The sequence below is a fragment of the Heterocephalus glaber genome, unplaced genomic scaffold (assembly GCF_053883595.1).
Source record: "Heterocephalus glaber isolate CG9 unplaced genomic scaffold, H.glaber_assembly_v1.0 deba00001572, whole genome shotgun sequence".
In the NCBI taxonomy this organism is placed as follows: Eukaryota; Metazoa; Chordata; class Mammalia; order Rodentia; family Bathyergidae; genus Heterocephalus; species Heterocephalus glaber.
Window position 1 is genome coordinate 8,486,409 of NW_028258357.1, and position 24,519 is coordinate 8,510,927.

Genomic DNA, 24,519 nt, shown 5'->3' on the forward strand with positions numbered 1-24,519 from the left:
TTTTAGAGATTCAGATGCTCAGCAGTGCAGTCGCTACATCAGCAGTGGTGAGAGGAAATCCACATTCTTGCTGTCATATGTTGCCTCTATTCTGCTTCCCCTGACCTCTCTCTGTTCGTGGACTTTACTCCAAGCATAGACATTTCTCATCTTAACTCTATTCGCACTGCTGTAATGAAATACTACACGCTAGGTCGCTTACAAACAACAGAAATTTATTTCTCACCATTTTAGAAGCTAGGGGGTCTAAGATGGAGATGCCTCCAGATTTTGCATCTGTTGTGGGTCCACTTGCTGGTTGTAGATGGCACTTTCTGCATTCCCACATAGGGGAAGGGACAAACTCTCTGGGGCCTCTTTCATAAGGCAGGAGTCCTATTCATGAGGGCCCTGCTACTTCCCAACAGCACCACCTCCTGGTGCTATCATATTGATTGGGTTTCAAGACATGAATTTTGAGGGGATTAGAAATATTCAGGCCCTGGCAGCTGGGAAGGAGGCTCACTGACCACCCAGGTAACCTGGGCCACTCCTTACACAGGCTTCTGTAGAGTAGATGTCCTGGGGGAACGTTTGCATGGGACTCTTCAGATAGCCTCAGAGAGTGTAGACTTTCTGAGGTCCACCGTATAACTTCCATTCTTGGCACCAGTCTTTCCAGTCTTGGATAAGTTGACCAACCCATTATCCACTGTCTAGGAATTTCACGAAACCTTGGGTTATCTCTGATTTCAAGCTAAGTGGCCCACCAGATGTACTGCCTGAGGGCCTGTCTCTTGGGAGACTTCACTCTGACTTGCAGGACTGCCCTGTACAGATACATCCTGGAACCAGGAATTGTCCCCGTCTTTCTCAGTAAGTGGTCATAGGAAATTCCCCATGACATCAGAAGCATGATGTGAGGGAAAGCCGGGAAGCAGTAAGAAGTCTGAGTCATCTGCTGATGCAGAAAAGTGCTGAAAATAGACCTGGGAGGTGAGGGGATAGAGAAGAACAGCTCACTCACATATGTGCAGTTCTTTACCCTCAAGTTAAAATAAAATGATTCTCCAGCAAGCTTCCTCTTACTTTGCATAAGAAAAATCCTGATAAATATAAAAGCATGAATATAGCAAGCCAATAAAGGAATATCTTAGCACTGGGCATATATTTCTGACAAATAGTATATATCACAGTACTTCCTAAATATACTTGAGGTAAAAGTAGATATGGCTGATATCTATATTCAGTGGAGATTTTTTTGCCAGGAAGTCTATTTTGAAGTGAGAATTTATTATAAATTCCTTCTGTTTGTTGTTGTTGTTGTTTGTTTCTTTCTTTTTTGAGGCAGGGTCTCACTGTGTAATTCAGGCTGGCCTTAAACTCACCATGTAACCCAGGCTGGCCTTGAGCTCACGGCAATCCTGCCTTAGCCTCCTGAGTGCTGGGATTATAGGCATGCACCACCATGCCTGGCTGGTTTTTGTTTTTGTTTTTATAGTGAAGTGTGAAAACCCAGACTAATTATATAAGATCAGTTCATGCAAACAATAATGAAACCATGGGAATCACATTATAAATTTTAAATAAAATGTGGTTAAACTAATCAATGAAATTATTTGTCAAAAAGGAAAGCAAGAGGAGCATCTGGGGTAAGAATGTTGTATTTTCTTCTCTGAGTATTGGTTACATGGGTGACTTGGTTTTGTAAAATTACCACAAGCTCTGCATTTGTGATGGATGTAATTTTCTGTGCATATGTTGTACTCCCATAAGAAGAAAAAATGGAACGTACTTCATTGATGCTGACTCTCCTACAAACATTTCCATGAACTAGAAACCAGATGAGAAGAATTCATGAAGTATTGCACAATTGGTGTATTCTGCCACTAAAGTGTCAATCCATCAGAGACATTTATTGAAGGCTCAGAGTAAAAGAAATTGATTTAGATATAGGTTATCATTTTATGGGGAGAATAACATACCACAGTAACAATTCATTCACAAAATAAAAGTTTACTGAGCTCCTACTATGTGTCAGACAATAATCTAGACACTTGAGATTCTATGAAGGATCAAAGTCTGCAGAACTCTTTGTTCTTGTGGAACCCATGCATATTGAGAGGAGGTAGTTAATCGACAACAAACAGTGAGTAAATTGCTTATGTTAGAAGGTGATAGGTCTACTCAAGAAAATAGAGCAGGTTGGGGATCTTCCCCAAAGAATTAAAAGAATCATACCACAGTGATATATGTGCACCCATGTTCATAGCAGCACAGTTTGTGATAGCTAAAACTTGGAAACAGCCCAAATGCCCATCAACTGGAGACTGGATCAAGAAAATGTGGTTTTTTAATAAAATGGAGTACTACTCAGCCATAAAAAATGAGAAATTGGAGACATTTTTAGCTAGGTGGATGCACATTGAGGCGATACTCTTAAGTGAAATAAAAAGGACACACATGTATAAATGCCAAATAGTTTCTCTGGTGTGAGAAACTGAAAGTGTAAATAAGGACTAAATGTATAATAGGTAATGTGAAATAGGAAGAAAAGGGGCAAAGGGGAAGGAAGTGTGAGGGCTAGGGGGAAAGATAGAAGGGAGTGGGATTAATATGAGAAAATGAAAAAATAGGAAGAAAATCTTTGTAAATAGGGAGGACTGGAGTGGTTGAAGGGAGGGCCGGGCAAGGGTGAAAAATAAGAACCAAGAGAGACTATGTAAAGGTGCAAATTTCCAATGATGAATGTCATTATATTGTATACCTAAAATGTACCAATGATTAGAATGAATAATCGATAATGCAAAATAGGAAGAAAAGGTCCAAAGGGGTAGGGGTAGTGGGAGGGGCAGGGGAAAGGAAAGAAGGGAAAGGAAAAATGATGAGAAATGGAAAAAATGGAAATAAAGTCTTTGTAAATAGGGAAGGGTGGAGGGTGTGAAGGGACGGCTAGGAATGGGGAAAATACAAGAGCCAAGATGCATCATGTAAAGGTACAATTCCCAATGAGAAATGTAATTGTGTTGTATACCTACAATGTACCAATAAAAGAATTTAATAAAGTGCAAAAAAAAAAAGAAAAGAAAAATAAGAAAATAGAGCAGGTAATGGAGAGAAGGTGTATTGTGTGTGGAAGACTGCAATTTTAAATAGGATGTTCACGTAGGTGCCACTAAGAAGGTAGTACTTAGTCAAACTCTGGAGGAAAGGATATCAGCCCTGTGCATAGCTGGGGGAGAGTGGCTAGGCAGGGGCAATGGTAAGGTGGGAGACTAACTTATGAGTTCAAGACAAAGAGGCCAGTGTGATTAGGGCAAAATGAGTAAAGGAAAAGGGAACCGATGTGCAGGGAGAGATGTGCAGACTATTGTGAAGTTTTGGATTTTATTTATTTTTTAAATGAATTTTATTGGTACATTTTAGGTATACAATATAATGACATTCATCATTAGAAATTTGCACCTTTACATAATCTCTCTTGATTCTTATTTTTTCCCCCTTCCCCTGCCCTCCCTTCAACTTCTCCATCCCTCCCTATTTACAAAGACTTTGCTTCATTTTTTAATTTTCTCATATTTAATTCCATTCCCTTCTTTCCTTTCCCTTACCCCTCCCACTTCCCCTTCCCCTTTGCCCCTTTTCTTCCTATTTCACATTATCTATTTTACCTTTTAGTCCTTATTTGCACTTTGAGTTTCTCACACTAGAGAAACTATGCAGTATTTACACATGTGTGTTCTATTTATTTCACTTAAGAGTATTGCCTCGGGGCCAGGGGTTTTGCTCAGTGGTTTCGCCGCCTGATGCGCAAGCGCAAGGACCCAAGTTCGATCCCCGGTACCAAAAAAACAAAAGCGTATTGCCTCAATGTGCATTCATTTAGCTATACATGTCTCTAATTACTCATTTTTTATAGCTGAGTAGTACTCCATTTTATTTGAAAAAACCCACATTTTCTTCATCCAGTGTCCAGTTGATGGGCAATTGTGCTGCTTCCAAGTTTTAGCTATCACAAATTGTGCTGCTATGAACATAGGTGCACATATATCACTGTGGGATGATTCTTTTAATTCTTTGGGGAAGATCCCCAGCAGGGGAATAGCTGGGTCAAATGGGACCTCTAGCCCTATATCTTTGTGGTATCTCCATACTGATTTCCACAGTGGTTGCACCAGTCTACATTCCCACCAGCAGTGGAGCAGTGTTCCTCTTTCCCCACAGCCCTGCCAGCATTTGTTACTGATTGATTTCTTGATAGCAGCCATTCTTTCTGGGATGAGGTGGAATGTCAGTGTTGTTTTCATTTGCATCTCTCAAATGACCAGTGAGGTTGAACATTTTTTCACATGTTTATTTGCTATTTCTACTTCTTTGTCTGAGAAATGTCCATTCATTTCAGATGCTCATTTTTGGATTGGGTCTTTAAATTTGGGAGGTCTGATTTTTTAAAGTTCTTTATAGATTTGAGATAGTAGACCTTTGTCTGAGGAACAGCAGGTGAAGATTTTTTCCCCCATTGTGGGTTGTCTCTTCTCACTGCTGGTGGTTTCTCTTGCTGTGCAGAAGCTTTTTAATAAGAAGAGATCCCACTTGTTGATTGTTTGTGCTAGTTCACAGGCAATTGAGGTTTTGTTCATAATATCTTTTCCTACACCAATGTTTTCAAGAGTTCTACCTAATCTCTGTTCCAGCTGGTTCAGTGTTTCTGTTTTAATATTTAGATCTTTAATCCATTTTGATTTTAGTTTTGTGCATGGTGAGAGATATAGGTCTAGTTTTAATCTTTGGCAAGTTGAAACCCAATTTTTCCAGCACCATTTCTTAAAGAGGCTATCTTTCCTCTAGGGAGGGTGGTTGGCTCCTTTGTCAAAGATGAGGTGGCTGAATGTGTCTGGCATTGTTTCTTCATCTTCTAATCTGTTCCACTAGTCCTCAGGTCTGTTTCTTTGCCAGTACCATGCTGTTTTTATCACAGTAGCTTTGTAGTATAGTTTCAAGTTGGGGGTTTTGATACCCCCTGCCATGTCTCTGTTACTTAGAATTGCTTTTGCTATTCTGGGTCTCTTCTTGTTCCAAATGAATATTTGGATTGTTTCCTCTAGTTCTGTGAAATATATTGTTGGAATTTCAATCACCATTGCATTAAATCTATATAGTAGTTTCGGAAATATGGCCATTTTCACTATGTTGATTCTTCCTACCCAGGAGCAAGGGATGTCTTTCCATTTGCTGATATCATCTTCAATTTCTCTTTTCAGAGTGCTATAGTTTTCAGAGAAGAGGTGTTTGATTTCTTTTGTTAGGTTGATTCCTAGGTATTTCAGTTTTTTGGATGCTATTGTGAAAGGAATTATTTGCCCTATTTCTCTCTCAGTGAGTCTGTTGTTCATGTAGGGGAAACCTATTGATTTTTGTGTGTTGACCTTCTATCCAGCTATTTTACTGAATTTGGTTATTAAGTCTAGAAAACTTTTGGTGCAGTTCTTGGGGTCTTCTATATAGAGTATCATGTCATTTGCAAATAATGACAATTTGACTTCTTCATTTATTCATTTTATTTCTTTCTCTTGTCTAATTGCTGTGGCTAATGTTTCCAAATTTATATTGAACAGGAGTGGTGATAGTGGACATCCTGGTCTTGTTCCTGATTTTAGTGTGAAGGATTTCAGTTTTTGGTCATTTAGTATGATATTGGCTGTTGGTTTTTCATAGATGGCTTTTATGAGATTGAGGTAAAGACCGTCTATTCCAGTTTTTTGTAGGGTTTTTATCATAAATGCATGTTGGAATTTGTCAAATGCTTTTTCAGAATCTATTGAGATTATCATATTTTTTTTGTCCTTGGCTCTATTGATATAGTGTATTACATTTATTGATTTGCATATGTTGAACCATCCCTGCGTCCCTGGGATGAATCCCACTTGGTCAGGGTGTATGATCTTCTTGATGATCTTCTGCATTCTGTTTGCCAGTATCTTATGAAGGATTTTTGCATCTATGTTCATTAGTGAGATTGGCCTATAGTTCTCTTTTTGGGTTGGGTCTTTCTCTGCTGCAGGGATCAAGGTGATGCTTGCTTCCAGAATGAATTCGGGCATATTACTTCCCTTTCGATTTCACTGAAGAGTTTAAACAGTAGTGGCAGCAGTTCCTCTCTAAATGTCTTGTAGAATTCAGCAGTGAAGGCATCAGGACCCCACCTTTTCTTAGTTGGTACGTTTGTAATTACATTTTTCAATTTCATTGATTGATGTTGAGTTGTTTAGAATTTTTAGGTCATCTTCATTCAACTTTGGTAATTCATACATATTTAGGAATCTGTCTATTTCTTCTGTATTTTCCATCTTATTGCCATATAGGTTCTGGAAGTAGGTATTGATGATTCTCTGGATTTCTGCTGGGTTCATTTTAATTTCATCCTTTTCATTCCTAATTGCATGGATTTGGGCCTTTTCTTTCCTTTTTCTGATAAGGTTGGCTAAGGGTTTGTTAATTTTGTTTATTCTTTTGAAGAACCAACTCTTGGCTCATTCTCTTAGTCTCCATTCCATTGATTTCTGCTCTGATTTTTATAATTTCCTCCCTTGTACGAGCTTTGGGTTTGTCCTGCTCATCTTTTTCTAGACGTTTGAGGTTCAGCATCAGGTTGTTTAATTGGGCTCACTCTGTTTTCCTAATAAGAGTATTCACTGCTATGAATTTCCCTCATAAGACTGCTTTCATTGTGTCCCATAGATTCCAATATGTTGTATTGGCATTGTCATTTAATCGTAGGAACTGTCTGATTTCTTTAATTTCCTCTGTGACCCACTGGTTCTTCAGAAGTGTGTTGTTCAATTTCCATGTGTTTATAAAATTCTTGTGGCTTTTTTGCTATTGATCTCCAATTTCATTACACTGTGGTCTGATAATATACAGGGGATAACTTTAATTCCTTTGCACTTACTTAAACATATTCTATGAGCGAGTATGTGGTCTGTTTTGGAAAACAGCCCATGTGTAGCTGAAAAGAATGTGTATTCTTTTTCTTTTTTTTTGTTACCCGGGATCGAACTCAGGTTCTTGTGTCTGCACAGCAGGTGGTGAAACCACTGAGCTAAATTCCCAGCCCAAGAATGTGTATTCTGATTTTGTGGGGTGGAACACTCTTTCAACATCTGTTAAGTTCATTTGTTCAAGAGTTTGATTGAGTTCTAGTATTTTGTTGCTTATTTTTTGTCTAGTTGATCTATCTATTTGTGACAATGGGGTGTTGATGTCCCCACTACTATTGTATCAGTGCTTATTTGATTTTTCATGTCCATTAGTATTTGTTTTATATAGTTGTGCGCACTAGTTTTTGGTGCATAGATATTTATGATTGTCATCCCTTCCTCTTGGATTGTTCCCTTTTGCAAGGATGTAGTGTCCTTCTTTGTCTCTCTTATTCAGTGTTGATTTGAAATCCACTTGATCTGCAAAGAGGATAGGTACTCCTGCTTATTTTCGGGTTCCTGTCACATGGAGTATTGTTTTCCACCCTTTAACTTTCAGTCTACGAGTTTCTTTATGAATTAGTGTGTTTCTTGTGTGCAGCATATTGTTGGATCTTGCTTCTTGACCCATTCTGTCAGTCTATTTCTTTTGATTGGTGAATTGAGACCATTGATATTGATGGTTATAACTGATCCACTTTGACTTATACTTGTCATGACTTTTTCTTTTTGTTGGATTCTCCCCCTTTGCCTTTAATTACTTGTTGTGCCTGATGGATTCATTCTGCTGGGCTTCCTGTGGTTGTGATCCTCATTGTCTTTTCCCATGATATTGTCTAAAACTTTTTTGCAGTGCTGGTTTGGTATTCATGAAGTTCCTAAGGTGCTCTTTGTCATGAAAGTGTCTTATTTCTCCATCAATTTTGAAAGATAGTTTTGCAGAATACATCAATCTGAATTGGAGGCTGTTTTCCTTTAGGGCTTGAAATACATCACTCCAAGCTCTTCTTGTCTTGAGGGTTTGCAATGAGAAGTCTGATGTGATTCTGATAGGCTTTCCTTTGTAGATGATTTGTTTCTTTTCTCTCACTGCTTGTAGAATTTTGTTCTTTTGTTGGGTTTCTGGAATCTTAACTATCATATGCATATGTGTAGATTTTTTTTTTTGATCAAGGCTAGTTGGAGTCCTATATGCCTCCCTTATCTATATATCAAGTTCTTTTCCCCTGCTCGGGAAGTTTTCTGCCATCACTTCTGTGAACAGTTTTTTTATGTTGTTTCCACACTCTCCTGTTTCTTCATTGACTCCAGTCAGTCTTAAGTTATTCTTCTTTGCATTGTCTAGCAGCTGCTGGATTGATGTCTCATGGTCCCTTAGTATTTTAAAAGAAATTTTTCTCTTCCTGGCCACTAATTTCAATTTTGTGTTCTATATCTGAAATTCTGTCCTCACATTGGTTCATTCTGGTGTGTAAACTTTCAGTGGAGTTTTTAATCTCCTGGAAATCTGTTTGCATCTGTTTTATGGATTCCACTTGTTTCTTATGTTGGGATTCCTTCATGTTCCTCAGCTCCTCTATTTTTTTATCTGTGTCCTTTCTAGATTTATTAATCATGTCTTGCACTATGGGCAACATCTCTGCTGTTATTTGAGAAATTATTTCTGATTTCATTTTTTCCGGATCATCTTTTGTTGCCAGTTCATGGAGTCCAGGTGGTTGAGTATCAGATTGTTCTATCTTGTTTCCCTTTGGGGTTGCTTTAGTTGATCTGGAAGTCTGGTTTTGAGATTTGTTTAAGTGTCTTCTCATTTCAACAGGGTGGGTTGGGGGTGTGCTGCTGGCACCCATGCGGCTCACCTCCTCGGCACTGGGAGCAATGGTATGGTGGCCCAGAAGGTTCCTCCTAAGCACTGGGGGCAGCTCTGGTCCTTGCCACTGGGGGCAGTGGTATGGTGGCCCATAAAGTGGATTTTATTTTTAATGAAATGAGGTGCCATTTTTAGGAATATGAGCCAGAGAGGGGCATGAGATGGCTGATTGCGGCTATTTGGAGAAAGACTGTAGAGAAAGAATAGTAGTAGTTGACCGAGCAGGCATGAGGCTATTGCAGCAATCCAGGTGAGAAGGGAGGTGGGATGGACCAGCTTTATAGTGGCAGATATGCCAATAATCTCTCAGGAAATTCTCACTTAATCAACAGGCTGTTATCTGTTACATGTATGCATTTAAATGTCAGGATAAACATGTAGATGTGAACATTAGTTTCTTCTAGCTGAAGACAACAAAGAAGACAGCATAAAGTAGAACCAAGTTCTGAGGCCTGGAGTACATCAGTAAGACAGAAAGAAGGAACATCCAGTTCTGTCCTAGAGTATTTCAAGCCTGGGACCGGAGTCATTGATTTAACACTGCTTACTACTGTAATAATTACCTCCCAGGAAAATAAGCTCAAGGACATTTTTCCAGCTTCTGTGCCAAGCCATGATCATGAGTAATTGTGCAGTACCCAGCACTTCCGAATTATTGCAAATTGTTGAGTGAATTATTTCAGGACTTTGGGAACAGGCTGATAATCTCTCAGTGCTTGAGAGATGATATTTGAAGTAGATCCCAGCTCCCTCCCCTTTGGAACCTCCAGGAAAACTGGGGGCAAGGTGTGTCGAGACAGTTCCTATTTGGGACTGAGCTGGAAACCAGCAGACGGCACTGTGCAATGCACCTGTTCTTTCGTGATGAACTTTTTCTGGATAAGTTCTACCCTTCAGAGCCTCTAACCCACAGATTTCTTGGACTAGGTCATCTCCTCTGTGAAGAACTCACTGCCTCTGTTTACTGAAGCCTCTTCCTGAAGTCACTTCTTCAGAGAGGCCTCTTATCACCATTTCAGCCCATAATACATTAGCCTTCCCTTTATCATTCTCTTTATAGCACTTACTACTTCCTGCTAGTATATTATATTTATTTGGTTGTTTGTCTCTCCCACCAAAATGTAGTTTCCTTGAGCCAGGGACTTCTTTTATTCTTTCTCTGTCTTCAGTATATAGATCTAGAGCAAAACATTGCCTATAGCAAGCACCTCAATAAGTGTTAGTATATGAATGAATTACAGTACCTCTGTCAGGCATGGCCAAGATATCATTTAGCCAAATAACACTATGAGTTTTGTACCATGTGGAAGGACTAGTACACGGCATCAGTAAAAGAATGGATGATCCTAACACACAAAATCCTGCAATCTGGTTGCTCTGTATTAGGACTGTTAGGCTGATAGCAATTCAGTACCCAAAACTCAAAATCTGAAGCCTGCCAAGCTCCTGAGAGGAAGGACAGTGCATTGGGCAATAACAACCCTCTTTTTAGCAGAGATTCCAGGGTGTTTCCCATGAGAGTCATCTCCGGGCAAACACAGCATGTTTCAGTTTAAATTTAGCTTCTCATTTGGGATGAATAGTCTGTATCTCTGTTTTAGAACCTGTGCCAGGAAATCCTTTTCTCACCTTTAGCCCTTGAAAAGTGGAAGCAATGATGTTTCTGACCTTACCAGGAGCAGGACGGGAGTCTGTTATAAAGGCATTTGGAGGATAGCATCTTTTTACTTGGATTATTGCAATAGCCTCCTGTCTGGTTTTTCTAGAGAAAATGGATTATCAGAAGACTCCCAGTTCAGGACCTTATGTTTTTGACTAAACTCTAACTTTGAAAATTTCCCAAAATAAGCCCTTCCACACACACACTCACACACACACACACACACACACAAACACGTACACCCTAGAATTAATAGATTTAGACTGAAACCAACAAACACAGTGGCACATTGTGTAGAGTTCAAGCTGTATTGTGACCTAAGTCCATGAACACAAATAGAACAGAAACAAGAACTCAAAGTAGATATTTATGTGGCCAGAAGTTAAGACTATCAAGCACACATAAGGCTATAAATGAAAAGGAAAGAAGATAAGCAATAAGAAAGATTTCAGGGTCTCACATCTCAGCCCTCTACTAGGGAGTAAAAGGATTTTATTTCTGTCTTCAGCGTAGGCTTGGGCAAACCCAAGTCTTGCTCTTTGTGGTGGGCTTGTGAGCAGGGTAAGTGGAAAAAGGGAAATTCCTGGCAAGTTCAGGCTTGGAGATGGTACAAAAAACCCTCAGTAAGTATAGTTTGTTTCCTTCTTTCTTGAATCCATACTAACTTGCCCAGTAAAACTTTCTTTAGTCTTTTACTGATTCCAAAACTATTTTAATTTTTGCCTTTCACTTCTTATTTCCTTTCCCACAGATGGTACTGAGTAAAATAAAAGCCTGTAAAAGTAAAGCTTAAAAGACTTTCTTTCCTTTTTTTGGCTTTAAAATATTTCACATGACTACATGATACTCCCACCTCATCCACCCACACTTACATTTTTCTTCTTCCTAGCTTTAATAGTCTAAACTTTCTGTTAAGAAGGAAATTTCGAATAAGAAACTTCATCTATCTTCTTCTTATTATTATTCTTTTTTTTGCCTCTTAAAGGAGTTTAAAAAAATATTGAAGTGGTTCTGATTCTAGCTACAGTGGAGTAAGCATACTCACTCCATCCTGCTCTCCCACAGAATGAAGCTCTAAAACTGGGCAGAATTATGTAGAATATTTTAGGATTCTAAAAAGGAAGTAATAGCAGGGAGATTGGAGAAGATGAAAATGGTGTGTCTATCACTCCACCACCACCACCCACGCCCCCCACCCCGTTCCTTGGAATGAACTCAAGTCTGCATGAAACTCAGAGAGAGCACTGAGGCATGGACAGAAGGGACTCAGGAGACTTCCTCTAATTCTGGTTCAAAGGGTGAGAATTTCCAACACGCAGAGAGAAACCATTACTTTAAGATTGCTTTCCTTTTCTTCAGTCTTTCATATACTTTATTTTTATTTTTATTTTTTTCCTAAAATTCTTTTATGGGAACATTTTAGGTATACAATACATTTACCTTTATAATTGGGTACTTCTACCTATACATGATGTATCTTGGTTCTTATTTTTTCCCCATTCCCTGTCCTCCCTTCACCCACTCCACCCTTCCCTATTTACAAAGACTTTGTTTCCATTTTCTTCTTTTCTCATAACTTTTCTTTTCCCTTCTTTTCTTTCCTCTTCCCCTCCCACTTCCCCTACCTCTTTGGACCTTTTCTTCCTATTTCAAATTATCAATTATTCATTTTAATCATTTTAATCCTTATTTACACTTTCAGTTTCACACACTAGAGAAACTATTCAGTATTTACACGTGTGTCCTATTTATTTCACTTAAGAGTATCGCCTCAATATGCATCCATTTAGCTATAAATGTCACTAGTTTGTTGTTCTTTATGGCTGAGTAGTACTCCATTTTATAAAAAAACCCACATCTTCTTTATCCAGTTTCCATTTGATGGGCACTTGTGCTGTTTCCAAGCTTTAGCTATTACAAACTGTGCCGCTATAAACATGGGTGCACATATATTGCTGTGGTATGATTCTTTTAATTCTTTGGGGAAGATACCCAGTAGGTGAATGGCTGGGTCAAATGGGACTTCTAGTCCTAGTTCTTTGAGGTATCTCCATACTGATTTCCACCGTGGTTGCACCAGTTTACACTCCCACCAACTATGGAGAAGGGTTCCTTTTTTCCCACACCCCCGCCAGCATTGTTATTGGTTGATTTCTTGATAACAGCCATTCTTACTGGGGTGAGGTGGAATCTCAGCATTGTTTTCATCTGCATCTGTCAAATGACCAGTGATGTTGAACATTTTTTCATGTGTTTATTTGCTGCTTTTACTTCTTTTTCTGAGAAATGTCTGTTCGTTTCACATGCCCATTTTTGAATTGGGTCTTTAAAATTTGGGGGGGTCTGATTTTTTTCAGTTCTTTGTATATTCTAGATAGTAGTCCTTTGTCTGAAGTACAGTGGCTAAAATTTTTTTCCCACATTGTAGGTTGTCTCTTAGCTCTGTTGGTTTCTCTTGCAGTGCAGAAGCTTTTCAGTAAGATGAGATCCCAGTTGTTGATTCTTTGTGCTAGTTCCCATGCTGCTGAGGTTTTGTTCATAAAGTCTTTTCCTATTCTAGTGTCTTCAAGAATTCTATCTAAGTTATCTTCCAGCAAGTTTAGTGTTTCTGTTTTAATGTTTAGATCTTTAATCCACTTTGATGTTAATTTAGTGCATGGTGATAGCTATGGGTCTAGTTTTAATCTTTGGCAGGTTGAACTCCAGTTTTTCCAACACCATTTATTAAAGAGGCTATCTTTCCTCCAGTGAGGGTGGTTGGCTCCTTTGTCAAAGATGAGGTGGCTGAGTGTGTCTGGAGTTGTTTCTGCATCTTCTAATCTGTTCCACTGGTCCTCAGGTCTGTTTCTTTGCCAGTACCATGCTGTTTTTATCAAAGTGGCTTTGTAGTATAGTTTCAAGTTGGGGATTGTGATACCTCCTGCCATGTCTCAGATGCCAAGAATTGCTTTTGCTATTCTAGGTCTCCTCTGGTTCCAAATGAATTTTTGGATTGTTTTCTCTAGTTATGTGAAATATATTGTTGGAATTTCAATTGGCATTGCATTAAATCTATATAACAGTTTTGGAAGTATGGCCATTTTCACTATATTGGTTCTTCCTATACAGGAACAGGGGATGTCTTTCCATTCTCGTATATCCTCTTGATCTCTTTTTTTCAGAGTGCTGTAGTTTTCAGCATAGAGGTCTTTTGCTTCCTTTGTTAGATTGATTCGTAGATATTTCATTTTTTTTGGATGCTACTGTAAAGGGAATTGTTTCCCTAATTTCTCTCTCAGTGAGTCTGTTAATTTGTGTACAAGAAGGCTATTGTGAGATTCCACCTCACCTCAGGAAGAATAGCTCCCATCATGAAATCAACCAATAACAGATACTGGCAGGGCTGTGGGGAAAGAGGAACTCTGCTCCATTGCTGGAGGGAGTGCAGACTCATGAAACCACTGTGGAAATCAGTATGGAGACAACTGAAAGAACTAGAACTGGAATTCCCATTTGACCCAGCTATTCCCCTGCTGGGTATCTTCCCCAAAGAATTAAAAGAATCATATCACAGTGATATATGTGCACCTGTGTTCATAGCAGCACAATTTGTGACAGCTAAAACTTGGAAGCAGCACAATTGCCCATCAACTTGACACTGGATGAAGAAAATGTGGGTTTTTTTCAAATAAAATGGAATACTACTCAGCTATAAAAAATGAGTAATTAGAGACATGTATAGCTAAATGAATGCACATTGAGGCAATACGCTTTTGTTTTTTTGGTACTGGGGATCGAACTCGGGTCCTTGCGCTTGCGCATCAGGCGGCGAAACCACTGAGCAAAACCCCCGGCCCCGAGGCAATACTCTTAAGTGAAATAAATAGAACACACATGTGTAAATACTGCATAGTTTCTCTAGTGTGAGAAACTGAAAGTGTAAATAAAGACCAAAAGGTATAATAGATAATGTGAAATAGGAAGAAAAGGGGCAAAGGGGAAGGGGAAGTGGGAGGGGTAGGGGAAAGGAAAGAAGGGAATGGAATTAATATGAGAAAATGAAAAAATGGAAACAAAGTCTTTGTAAATAGGGAGGGATAGAGGGGTTGAAGGAAGGGCCGGGGAATGGGCAAAAAATAAGAACCAAGAGAGATTATGTAAAGGTGCAAATTTCCAATGATGAATGTCATTATATTGTGTACCTAAAATCTACCAATAAAATTAATTAAAATAAAAAAAGAAGGCTATTGTTTTTTGAGTGTTAACCTTGTATCCAGCTACTCTACTGAATCTGTCAATTAAGTCTAGAAGTCTTTTGGGTCTTCTATGTAAAGTATCATCAGCAAATAATGACAGTTTTACTTCTTCCTTTCCTATCTTTATTCCTTTTATTTCTTTCTCTTGTCTAATTGCTGTGGCTAATGTTTCCAGAACTATATTGAACAGGAATGGTGATAGTGGGCATCCTTGTCTTGTTCCTGATTTTAGCGTGAAAGTTTTCAGTTTTTGACCATTTAGTATGATGTTGGTGTTTGGTTTTTGTTTTTGTTTTTCTTTTTATTTTGGTACCTGGGATGAAACTTGGGTCCTTGAGCTTGCACAGCAGGTGGAGAAACCACTGAGCTAAATCGCCTGCCCTGCTGTTGGTTTTTTAATAGATAGCTTTAATCAGGTTGAAATAAAGACCTTGTATTCCAATTTTCTGTAGGGTTTTTATCATTAATGGGTGGTGGATTTTGTCGAATGCTTTTTCTGCATCTATTGAGATGATCATGTGGTTTTTGTCCTTAGATCTGTTAATATAGTATTTTACATTTATTGATTTATGTATGTTGAACCATTCTGGCATCCCTGAGATAAATTTGACTTGGTCAGGGTGTATGATCTTCTTGATGACCCTCTATATTCTATTTGCTGGTATCTTGTTGAGGATTTTCTTTTTAATTAAATTCTTTTATTGGTACCTTGTAGGTATACAACACAATTACATTTCTCATTGGGAATTGTACCTTTACATAATGCATCTTGGTTCTTATTTTATCCCCATTCCTAGCCCTCCCTTCATGCCCTACACCCTTTGCTATTTACAAAGACTTTATTTCCATTTTTCCCATTTCTCATCATTTTTCCTTTCCCTTCTTTCCTTTCCCCTGCCCCTCCCACTACCCCTACCCCTTTGGACCTTTTCTTCCTATTTTGCATTATCGATTATTCATTCTAATCATTGGTACATTTTAGGTATACAATATAATGACATTCATCATTGGAAATTTGCACCTTTACATAGTCTCTCTTGGTTCTTATTTTTCACCCTTGCCCGGCCCTCCCTTCAACCACTCCAGTCCTCCCTATTTACAAAGATTTTGTTCCTATTTTTCCATTTTCTCATATTAATCCCATTCCCTTCTGTCCTTTCCCCTAGCCCTCCCACTTCCTTCCCCTTTGCCCCTTTTCTTCCTATTTCACATTATCTATTATACATTTAGTCCTTATTTACACTTTCAGTTTCTCACACCAGAGAAACTATGCAGTATTTACACATGTGTGTCCTATTTATTTCACTTAAGAGTATGACCTCAATGTGCATCCACATAGCTATAAATGTCTCTAATTTCTCAATTTTTATGGCTGAGTAGTACTCCATTTTATTAAAAAACCATATTTTCTTTATCCAGTCTCCAGTTGATGGGCATTTGGGCTGTTTCCAACTTTCAGCTATTACAAACTGTGCTGCTATGAACATGGGTGCATATATATCACTGTGGTATGATTCTTTTAATTCTTTGGGGAAGATCCCCAGCAGTGGAATAGCAGGGTCAAATGGGACTTCCAGTCCTAGTTCTTTGAGGTATCTCCATACTGATTTCCACAGTGCTTGCACCAGTCTACACTCCCACCAGCAGTGGAGCAGGGTTCCTCTTTCCCCACAGCCCCACCAGCATTTGTTCTTGGTTGATTTCATGATAGCAGCCATTCTTTCTGGAGTGAGGTGGAATCTCAGAGTTGTTTTCATTTGCATCTCTTGAATGACCAGTGATGTGGAACATTCTTTCATGTATTTATTTGCTATTTCTACTTCTTTGTCTGAGAAATGTCTGTCCATTTCAGGTGCCCATTTTCGGATTGGGTCTTTAAATTTGGGAGGTCTGATCTTTTTAAGTTCTTTATAGATTCTAGATAGTAGACCTTTGTCTGAGGAAGAGCAGGTGAAGATTTTTTCCCAGATTGTGGGTTGTCTCTTCACACTGCTGGTGGTTTCTCTTGCTGTGCAGAAGCCTTTTAATAAGAAGAGATCCCACTTGTTGATTGTTTGGGCTAGTTCACGGGCAACTGAGGTTTTGTTCATAAAATCTTTTCCTACACTGATGTCTTCAAGGGTTCTACCTAACCTCTGTTCCAACTGGTTCAGAGTTTCTATTTTAATATTTAGATCTTTAATCCATTTTGATTTTAGTTTAGTGCATGGTGAGAGATACAGGTCTAGTTTTAATCTTTGGCAAGTTGAAGCCCAATTTTTCCAGCACCATTTCTTAAAGAGGCTATCTTTCCTCCAGTGAGGGTGTTTGGCTTCTTTATTGAAGATGAGATGGCTGAGTGTGTCTGGCATTGTTTCTGCATCTTCTAATCTGTTCCACTGGTCCTCAGGTCTGTTTCTTTGCCGGTACCATGCTGTTTTTATCCCAGTAGCTTTGTAGTAGAGTTTCAGGTTGGGGATTGTGATACCCCCTGGCATGTCTCTGTTACCTAGAATTGCTTTTGCTATCCTTGGTCTCTTCTTGCTCTAAATGAATTTTTGGATTGTTTTCTTGAGGTCTATGAAGTATGCTGCTGGGATCTCAATTGGAATTGCATTAAATCTATATAGCAGTTTTGGAAGTATGGCCATTTTCACTATTTTAATCCTTCCTACCCAGGAGCAGGGGATGTCTGTCCATTTTCTGATATCATCTTCAATCTCTCTTTTCAGAGTGTCATAGTTTTCAGAGAAGAGGTCTTTGATTTCTTTTGTTAGGATGATTCCTAGGTATTTCAGTTTTTTGGATACTATTGTGAAAGGAATTATTTGCCCTATTTCTCTCTCAGTGAGTCTGTCATTGGTGTAGAGGAAAGCTATTGATTTTTGTGTGTTGACCTTGTAACCAGCTACTTGACTGAATTTGGTTATTAAGTCTAGAAGACTTTTGGTGGAGTTCTTGGGGTCTTCTATATTGAGTATCATGTCATCTACAAATAATGACAAGTTGACTTCTTTATTACCTATCTTTATTCCTTTTATTTCTTTCTCTTGTCTAATTGCTGTGGCTAATGTTTCCAGAACTATATTGAACAAGAGTGGTTGATAGTGGACATCCTTGTCTTGTTCCTGATTTTAGTGTGAAGGATTTCAGTTTTTGACCATTTAGTATGATATTGGCTGTTGGTTTTTCACAGATGGCTTCTATCAGTTTGAGGTAGAGACCATCTATTCCAATTTTTTTGTAGGGTTTTTATCATAAATGCATGTTGGACTTTGTCAAATGCTTTTTCTGTGTCTATGGAGATAATCATATGGTTTTTGTCCTTGGCTCTATTGATATAGTGTGTTACATTGATTGATTTTCATATATTGAACCATCCCTGCATCCCTGGGATGAATCCCACTTGATCAGGGTGTATGATCTTCTTGATGATCTTCTGCATTCTGTTTGCCATTATCTTAGTAAGGATTTTTGCATCTATGTTCATTAGTGAGATTGGTCTATAGTTCTCTTTTTCAGTTGGGTCTTTCTCTGCTTTGGGGATCAAGATGATTGTTGCTTCCAGGAATGAATTTGGGAGTATTGCTTCCCTTTCAATTTCATTGAAGAGTTTAAACAGTAGTGGCAGCAGTTCCTCTCTAAATATCTTGTAGAATTCAGCAGTGAAGCCATCAGGCCTGGGCTTTTCTTAGTTGATAAGTTTTTAATTACATTTTCAATTTCATTGGTTGATATTGGGTTGTTCAGAATTTTTAGGTCTTCTTCGTTCAACTTTGGTAATTCATATGTATCTAGGAATCTGTCCATTTCTTCTGTGTTGTCCATCTTATTGGCATATAGGTTCTGGAAGTAGGTATTGATGATCATCTGGATTTCTGCTGGGTCTGTTGTAATTTCACCCTTTTCATTCCTAATTGCATGGATTTGGGCCTTTTCTTTCCTTTTTCTCACAAGGTTGGCTAAAGGTTTGTCAATTTTGTTGATTCTTTCGAAGAACCAACTCTTGGCTTCATTGATTTTTTGTATCGTTCTCTTAGTCTCCATTGCATTGATTTCCCCTCTGATCTTTATAATTTCCTCCCTTGTATGAGCTTTGGGGTTGTCCTGCTCTTCTTTTTCTAGAAGCTTGAGGTTCAGCATCAGGCTGTTTAATTGGGCTCATTCTGTTTTCCTAATATGTGTATTCACTGCTATGAATTTCCCTCATAAGACTGCTTTCATTGTGTCCCATAGATTCCAATATGTTGTATTATCATTGTCATTTAATTGAAGGAACTGTCTGATTTCTTCTTTAATTTCCTCTGTGACCCATTGGTTCTTCAGAAGTGTGTTGTTCAATTTCCACGTTTTTATGAAATTTTTTGAGTTTCTTTTGCTATGGATCTCCAATTTCATCACACTATGGTCTGATAATATACAGGGGATAACTTCAATTTCTTTGCACTTACTTAAACATGTTCTATGTGTGAGTATGTGGTCTATTTTTGAGAATGACCCATGTGCAGTTGAGAAGAATGTGTATTCTGATTTTGTGGGGTGGAAGACTCTGTAAACATCTGTTAAGTTTATTTGTTCAAGAGTTCAATTGAGTTCTTGTATTTCATTACTTATTTTTAGTTTAGTTGATCTATCTATTTGTGACAGTGGGGTGTTGAGGTCCCCCACTGCAATTGTATTAGTGCATATATGACTTTTCATGTCTGTTAGTATTTGTTTTATATAGTTGGGCGCACTAGTGTTTGGTGCATAGATATTTATGATTGTCATCTCTTCCTCTTGGATTTTTCCCTTTACGAGGATATAGTGTCCTTCTTCATCTCTCTTAATCAGTGTTGGTTTGAAATCTGCTTGATCTGCAAAGAGGATAGCTACTCCTGCTTTTTTTTGGGTTCCTGTCACATGGAGTATTGTTTTCCACCCTTTAACTTTCAGTCTATGAGTTTCCTTTTGAATTAAGTGTATTTCTTGTATGCAGCATATTGTTGGGTTTTGCTTCTTGACCCATTCTGCCAGTCTGTTTCTTTTGATTGGTGAATTGAGACCATTAACGTTGATGGTTATAACTGAAACATATTGACTTATCATTGCCATGACTTTTTCTTTTTGTTGGGTTCTCCCCCTTTCCATTTAATTTCTTGTCATGCCAGATGGGTTCATTCTGCTTTGCTTCCTGGGGTTGTGATCCTCAATGTCTGTCCCTAGGATATTGTGTAAAATTCTTTGGAGTGCCGGTTTGGTATTCACGAAGTTCCTAAGGTGCTCTTTGTCATGAAAGTATCTTATTTCTCCATCCATTTTGAAAGATAGTTTTGCAGGGTACATCAATCTGGGTTGGAGGTTGTTTTCTTTTAGGGCTTGGAATATGTCACTCCAAGCTCTTCTTGCCTTGATGGTTTGTGTTGAGAAGTCTGCTGTGATTCTGATGGGCTTTCCTTTGTATGTGATTTGTTTCTTTTCTCTCACTGCTTGGAGAACTTCATTCTTCTGTTGTGTTTCTGGAATCTTAACAATTATATGCCTATGTGTAGATTTTTTTTTTGATCAAGGCTATTTGGAGTCCTATATGCCTCACTTATCTGTATGTCAAGCTCTTTTCCCCTGCTTGGGAAGTTTTCTGCCATTATTTCTGTGAAGAGATTTTTTATGTCATCTGCACTCTCTCCTGTTTCTTCACTGACTTCGATCAGTCTTATGTTATTTTTCTTTGCATCATCTAGCAGCTGCTGTGTTGGTTTCTCATGTTCCCTTATAATTTTGAAGCAATTTTTCTTTTCCTGGTCACTAATTGCAATCCTATCTTCTATATCTGAAATTCTGTTGCCACATTGGTTCATTCTGCTGTGTAGACTTTCAATGGAGTTTTTCATGTCCTGGAAATCTATTTGCATGTGTTTTATGGATTCCATTTGTTTCTTATGTTGGGATTCCATCATGTTCCTCAGCTCCTCTCTAGATTTATTAATCATGTCTTGCACTAGGGGCACAATTTCTCCTGTTATCTGAGAAATTATTTCTGATTTCCTTTTTTCCAGATCCTCTTTTGTTGCCAGTTCAGTGGGTCCAGTTGGTTGAGTATCAGAGTGTTCCATCTCATTTCCCTTTGGGGTTGCTGTAGGTGATCTTGAAGTCTGGTTTTGAGACTTATTTATGTGTTTTCTCATTTCGACTGGGGTGGGTGGCTGTTAGCACCTGCACAGGTTACCTCCTCTGAGCTGGGTGAGGTGGGACAGGGGTGGGGAGCAGCGGTAGGGATGGTGGCTCAAAAGCCCTTTCCTATTGGCTGGGAGCAGCGGGAGGGATGGTGGCTCAGAAACCCCTCCCTCTGGGCCGGGAGTGGTGGGAGGGATGGTGGCCTGGAAGTCCCTTCCTCTGGGCTGGGAGCAGAGGGAGGGATGGTAACCAGAAAGTCCCTTCCTCTGGACCAGGAGCAGTAGGACGATGGTTCAGAAGCCCCTACCTCTGGGCCAGGAACAGCGGAACTCAGTACCTTGGTCTGGTGGTCTGGTGTCCTCTGAGTCTTTGTAGTGTGGAACCTGTTTGCAGCGGGGTGACTCGGTGTCTTCCACGTGACTCAGAACCTCGGCAGGGTGTGCACAGACCTTCCTGTGTGCAGCGGGCTGATTTGGCGTGTTCTGTGCGACTCAGGACCTCGGTAGTGTGTGGGCAGACCTGCCTGTCTGCAGCGGGGTGATTCGGCGTCCTCTTGTTGAGGATTTTTGCATCTATGTTCATTAGGGAGATTGGCCTCTAGTTCTCTTTTTTGGTTGGGTCTTTCCCTGTTTTTAGAATCAAAGTAACACTTGCTTCCAGGAATGAATTTGGAAGTATTGGTTCCCTGTTAATTGCACTGATGAGTTGAAAGAGTAATGGCAATAGTTCTTCTCTAAATGTCTTGTAGAATTCAGCAGTGAAGCCATCAGGACCTGAGCTTTTCTTTGTTGGTAAATTTTTAATTATGGTTTCAATTTCACTGATTATAATTGGAGTGTTTAGAATTTTACATCTTCTTCATTTGACTTTGTCAGTTTGTATTTATCTAGGAATCTGTCCATTTTTTCTGTGTTTTCCATTTTATTAGAGTATAGGTTCTCACAGTAGGTATTGATGATCTTCTGGATTTTTGTTGGATCTATTGTGACTTCACCTTTTTCATTCTTAATTGCATGGATTTGAGCCTTTTCTTTCCTTTTTCTGATATGGTTGGCTAAAGGTTTATTGATTTTATTTATTCTTTCATAAAACCAACTCTTTGATTCATTGATTTTTTTGTATTGTTCTCTTAGTCTCCATTGCACTGATTTCTATTTTGTGAGGTGGAACACTCTGTAAACATCTATTAAGTCCATTTGTTCAGTATCTTGGTTCAGTTCTAGAATTTTGTTGTTGACTTTCTGTCTAGATGATCTGTCTATTTGTGATAGTGGGGTATTGAGGTCCCCCACTAAAATTGTATTAGTGCTTATTTGGTTTTTCATGCCCATTAATATTTGTTCTGTATAGTTGGGGGCATTCGTATTTGGTGCATATATATTTAGGATTGTCATCTCTTCCTCTTGTATTATTCCCTTCACAAGGATGTAGTGACCATCTTTGTCTCTCTTAATTAGTTTTGGTTTGAAATCTGCTTTGTCTGCAAATAAGATTGCTACCCTTGCTTTTTTCTGGGTTCCTGTTGCATGGAGAACTGTTTTCCATCTTTTTACTTTCAGTCTAAGAATTTCTTTTTGAGTTAGGTGTGTTTCTTGTATACACCATATTGTTGGATTTTGTTTCTTAATCCATTCTGCCAGTCTATTTCTTTTGATTGATAAATTGAGGCCATTAACATTGATGCTTATAATTGATAGATATTGATTCATCCTTTTCATGATATTTTACTGTTGTTGGGTCTTTTATTTTTATTTTTACCCCTTTCCCTTTAGTTTCTTGCCTTGCCTGGTGGTTTCACTCTGTTGGGCCTCATTTAGTTTTGACCTTCATTGTCTTTTTCGAGGATGTTTTTTAGAATTGTTTGGAGTGCTGGTTTGGTGTTAATGAAATTTCTCAGGTGTTCTTTGTTGTGGAAGTATCTTATTTCTCCATCAATTTTGAAAGATAATTTTGCAGGATACAACAGTCTAGGTTGGAAGTTATTTTCTTTTAGGGCTTGAAATACTTCACTCCAGGCTCTCCTTGACTTGAGGGTTTGTGTTGAGAAGTCTGCTGTGATTCTGATGGGCTTTCCTTTGTAGGTGATTTGTTTCTTTTCTCTAACTGCTTGTAGGAATTTGTTCTTCTGTTGGGTTTCTGGGATCTTGACTATTATATGTCTAGGTCTAGATATTTTTTTGATCATGGCTAGTTGGAGTTCCATATGCCTCACTTATCTGTGTTCAATACTGTACCTCTGTCTGGGAAGTTTTCTACTATTCTGTGAACAGTTTTTTTAATGTCATTTGTACTTTCTCCTGCTTTTTCATGGACTCCTATCGGTCTTATGTTATACTTCTTTGCATCATATAGCAGGTGCTGGATTGATTTCTTGTGGTCCCTTACTATTTTTAAGAAATCTCTGTTTTCATAGTCACTAACCGCAATCCTGTCTTCTATATCTGATATTCTATATCTTCTATATCTGATACTCCATTCATTCAATCTACTTTGAATACTTTCAATGGAGTTTTTAATCTCTTGGATATCTGTTTGAATCTTTTTCATGAATTCTATTTCTTTCCTATGTTGGTCGATCATGGTTTCCATTTCTTTCTTATGCTGGGCATTCATGGCTTCCAGCATGGTTCTGAGCTCATCTATTTTTTTTTTATCTGTTTTTGTTCTGGAGCCTCTAATCATATCTTTCACTCTGCTCCCCATCTCTGTAGTTATCTGGGAAATTATTTCTGTTTTGAATTTTTCTAGAGCCTCATTCATCTATTTTGCTACTTCCTGTTCAGTTCAGGATGTCCAGGTGGTTGATTATCAGACTTTTCCACCTTGTTTCCCCCAGAATTTGCCTTTGGTGGGGTGGAAGTCTGGATTTGTGCCTTGCTTAAATGTCTTCTCATTTTTGTTTTTGGTATCGTCATTGGTTTAATTCCTGGGTTGATACTTCCAAATTGCTTATTGTAAGTATCTTTGTTGCTTGTATTTAGAACCCTTATGGAATGATTTCTTCTCAGAGGTGTCTTCCAGATATATCTAGTGTTTAGGTTCTGAGTCTCTAATGACTATGAGGCTATCTCATTTTCATTATACCAGGAAGGACAACTGGTTAGATCAATCACAACACCTTAGCCCAAGTGATACAATCAGCAACACCATAGCATCAAACACAGCTTAGAAAAGTGACAATTTGTAGTAGTTATTAATCTATCACCTTTAAGTGTGTGAATTAAATAAAAATTGAGGACCAGCCCAACATATGTTTATAGTGAATAAACTCTTCAATAAAGCAACTTTACCCTTTGGGATGGGGAGTTAGAAGGAGTTGGGGAGGGAGGGATAGATAGGTAGAAGGATAGGGAAAGGTTAGCAGTGAGGCCATAGTACACAGGAATATAATGCAAACTCTAAGAAACTGTTGAAGACAAGAGGAAAAGACATAATGAAAGAACAAAGATGAGAACAGAACAACCTAACAGCAATAAGGAGGCTAGAAACTGTATTTACTTTCCTTCAAAACTAATGACAGGGCTGGGGATTTAGCTCAGTGGTTCTGCTACCTGACTTGCAAGCACAAGTTCCCAAGTTTGAACTCTGGTACCAAAAAAAAAACCAAAAAAAAAAAAATCCCCCCCAAAAACTAATGACAGTTGAAAGAAGGAAAAAGAGAAGAAA